The sequence below is a fragment of the Condylura cristata genome, unplaced genomic scaffold (assembly GCF_000260355.1).
Source record: "Condylura cristata isolate star-nosed mole 26May11 unplaced genomic scaffold, ConCri1.0 scaffold00062, whole genome shotgun sequence".
Taxonomy (NCBI): Eukaryota; Metazoa; Chordata; class Mammalia; order Eulipotyphla; family Talpidae; genus Condylura; species Condylura cristata.
Genome location: NW_004567163.1, coordinates 299,498 through 303,449, shown reverse-complemented (window position 1 = coordinate 303,449; position 3,952 = coordinate 299,498). Strand labels below are relative to the sequence as shown.

Here is a 3,952-nt window from a genome sequence, read left to right as displayed (position 1 = left end):
GGGGGGGGAGGAGGGGCTGCAGCTGTTGTGACCTCTGGGTGTCAAGGACTACTTACAAGGCCAAGTCCCTTTCCGAGTTTATTTGACTTGGCCACTACTTAGAGGACCCTGCCGGCCACCCTGCCCACTCCACTCACTCCACCATATGCCCAAGCCCCAGTGCGCCCTTGGCAGGTGTCTGGGGGCCTGGGGCGCGGTGATGGAGTCTGGGGGCACACGAGTCACCGATCCGCTCTTTGTGACACTAGGGTGTGATGCACGGGTGCGGGCTATGCTGAGCGCTGGCCAGTGCCCTGTGGGGGGCGCCGAGTCACACCTGACGAGCTCAGAGGTGGCACTGGACAGACCGTGCCAGGGGGGACTGCGGTGCCCACGCGCTGTGGGGGGCTGGCCTGGGCCGGGGATGTGCACCCTGAAGACGCGCTGTGGGGGGGCTGGCCTGGGCCCACCACGCCTCGCCCCCAGTGGCGCCTGCTCATGGGCTGCGCCACTTTCCGGGGTGTGTCCCTGCTGCCCTCCAGCTTGATTCCCGGCGCAGGCCCTTGGGGTGTTTTACTCGCCTGCCTCCAGCTCTCGCGTTTCCAAAACAAGAGGAAGAAAACCCTGCAGAGCTGGAGTCAGGCCGCATCACGGACTTCGGGTCCAGCGTGGCAGCCCGCTGCCTGGGCTCTGAGACGCGACAGCCGCAAAGGACCCCACAAGGTCAAGACGGAGGCGCGAGCCCCTCGGAGGACAGGGCCTGAGAGCACAGGGCCGTCCACTCAAGAGGCCTGGGGCCCGGGAGCAGCCGGCCGGGCCCACGGACAGAGAAAGCGCTCACTGGGGCCACACGTGGGGCTGCCTCCCCAGACGTCAGGGATGGGCACTGCTGGTCATCGGGAGTCAGGACAGCACTGGCCGGTAGGGGCGGTCACTGCTGGCCCCAGAGGCCGTGTCAGGGACACCCAGTGTTCACAGCTCTGTGAGCTGTGGGGTGACACCAACAACAGCTCTGTGGGACCCCAGGCAGCACCGAGGCCCCGCGGGCGGCCCCCGGCGGTTCCTCTTCCCTTCACGGCAGCTCTGGCGTGTGCCCGCTCGCGGGGCGCCGGCCCACAGGCTGAGGGACCCTTTCTTAATCCCGCAGCTGACTGGGCCACTCAGCACCAATCAGCAGGCAGCTCACTCCTGATTGGTCCACACCACGATCCCGGAAGTACAGGTTGCATAAAAGGGCTCTGCGCACGCCCGTCTCCGGCGGCCCGCGGGGTGGAGCCCCCGGGCCTGCGCTGCCTCTGCGCTGCTCTGCGCTGGCCCCTCGCCGGCCCCCGCCGCGAGGCCCGGTCTGGCCAAGCGGGGTGGCTGGGTGTGAGCGGCAGGGGAGATCCATGGTTCAAGGGGCTCTCGGGGCCGCCAGGGCTGACCCCCTCGCCCGGCAGACGCTCAGCTGTGGGCCATGTGGCTGTGGGAGGCCTCGGCCTGCCGTGTTAGCCCTGGGGGTCTGGGCTCTGGGGAGGGGCGGGCGCCCTCGGGCCGGGCGCGCAGGCTGGGAGCGAACGGCCGAGCTTTTCCAGGGCAGATGGCGTGTGCAGCTGCGGAGATGCCTGAGTCCCCAGGGGAGGGAGTAGCCCCTGAGCTAAGAGCCTGGGTGACGGTGTCCAGGGCGGTTCAGAGCCTGGACTTGCGCTGAAGAAGGGGCTGGGAGCAGGCCCGGCTGGCGCGGTCTGGGCTCCCGGGGGCCGGAGTGGCAGGCGGGCGCGTGTGGGGCGCCGCCGTCACAGTCCAGGGAGGTGGTGAGGAGGGGGCGTCCCCGGGCGGGGGCCCGAGGCAGGGCGCCCGGAGCGGCGCGGCAGTGCGCCACAGCGGGCAGTGCGCCAGCTTGGCAGGGCAAGAGGGGCGCCACTGCCCGGCGAAGGGCACGCGAGGGCGCTTCCCCCAGACTCCACGTCTCCGTCCCGTCGCTGCGCCCTGGCGAGGCCCGTGGCTGGCCCCTGACTTCTCACGGGAAGTGAAGTTCCGAGTCCTTAGCCCCGTAGCACCAATGGCTCCGGTCGCCGGCTCCACGGCCGCCACCCGCGGCACTGCTCAGTGCGCGGCGTCGGGATCTGTTGCTCTTACTGAGAACAGGCAACATTTCCCTCACGAGTCACTGACCATCTGTCGCAGCCGAGGTCCCTCCACCTGTGAAACCGAGTCCACGCGGGAGCCCACGGGGCAGAGCCAGCGGACGCAGCCCCACGTGGTTCCACCCAGGCCCTAGCAACCCTCGTGGCGCCGGTGAGGCTCAGATGCCCCCCACCCCCTCTGGCGTCACAGCAGCTCCCCAAGCCAGGCCCCACTCACAGGGGGACAGCAAAGGGGCTAGAGGCCACTCCTGCAGTGACGGGGGAGCCTGAGAAGTGTCCAGGGAGAGGTGACCTTGGCACTACCACTGCAGAGCCGAATTTGGGGACATTTCCCTCAGTATTTGCCGCCAGGGGGCATTGCTTCTCTTTTCCCTGCAGTGCAAACAGTGACCCCCATCAGCGTCCCCCCCACCCCCAGCGCACCCCACTCACCTGGGAGGGCAGGGAGGACACCGGGAGGCCCCATGCAGTGTCCTCACCTGAAACTGGAGCTCAGGACACGAGTCTCAGGGGCATTGCAAGGGGTGTCGTGTCCCCCCCCCCCCGTCCCAGACCCCACCGCTGCTTGGGGGTTTCTTTCCCCCTCGGGATCAGGGCCACTGCTGATGCTGCCCTGGGGCTCTGCCCGTGCTGCATGCCAGGCCTGGCCACAGAGAGGCCCAGTGGCATCAGAGGGCCCATCCGGTGTGTGCCACACCATATCTCCCCCCCGGACTTGTCCCCAGGGTCTTCTTGCCAGGTGAGGTGACGTGGCCTTGGCAGGTGACAGTGGGCGGCCCAGTGCAGAGCAGAGAATGTGTCTGCATCCTCGGGGGCTCCCCTGCAGGACGCCCCACAGTTTAGGCCGTGGCCAGGTCTCAGCCGCGCTGGGGGGCCCTGCTGGGGCTCCTGTTGGCCTAACGAGCCCGGGGCCTTGTGGAGGCAGTTTCTGAAAGGGGAGCTGGGGTCAGCGCCCCACCTGTCTCCAGTCCACCTCCCCCATACCCCTCCCCCACAGGGGTCCAGCCTGCGCCACAGACACCGGGACTCCGGGCGCACCTGCCCCGGCTCAGGCTGCGTCCGCGGGGCCCCTTGGGGCTGCGGCTGGGCCCGGAGTCCCCCGACCGGGACAGAGGGCTGTGAGGCGTCTGGCCAGCACCCTCAGAGGAGCCCATGAGGCCCCTTTCCCCAGGCGGCCAGGGCGCTGGTGTGGGGATGAGCCAGGTGCTGGGCGGGACCTGCGGGGCCAGGCTCGTCATGCGGGGTCCTCGCAGTTCGTTGTCACCTTGGATTTAGTGACCAGCTCCTGTGTGTGCAAGTCGATGTGAGGTGAGGTCTGTGGGATGATTTCCAGATTTCTGTGGTCAGGAATGACGTCCTACCGTCCTTTTTTGATTTTTGGATACTTTTTAGTGCATCTAAAACGTGCTATGTACGTCCTGACCTCCTGGGCCAACACGTGGAACGTGCAGCTTCAGGCACGTTGCGGAGTCTCAGACATGTGATTCCTTGACGCCTGCAGCTGCATTAGCCACACGTCAGGAAGGACGGTCGGAAGCGGAAGCAGCTGTGCAAGCTTTCAGTAAGTCCAGGGAGGGAAAGGTCAGAAACCAGCGGTTTTAATTGATTAAATGTTTGAATTCATACGACCGCGAAGCGTTTAATATTTTACTAACTTACATACTTTAAACACATACAAAGTTGGCACAAGGTTGGCAGCGAATAGTGTCAGTGTATGTTTATGATGGTCTGGTTCAGCTTCCTCAGTCAACATACATACGGAGGGTTCGCAGTAAGTCCCGTCACATGTGTTGTAGACTATTACAGGGTCAAGAATTAATGTAACAAAGTCATATATGGCAAAAAAA

At 65.6% G+C, this 3,952-nt stretch overlaps 1 protein-coding gene across 1 annotated transcript in view; it reads left to right on the top strand.

The window, feature by feature from the left end:
• The window catches only part of LOC101634437 (olfactory receptor 14A16-like), a 46,340-nt gene that overhangs the window by 1,603 nt on the left and 40,785 nt on the right, over positions 1–3,952 (top strand). The window lies entirely within an intron of this gene.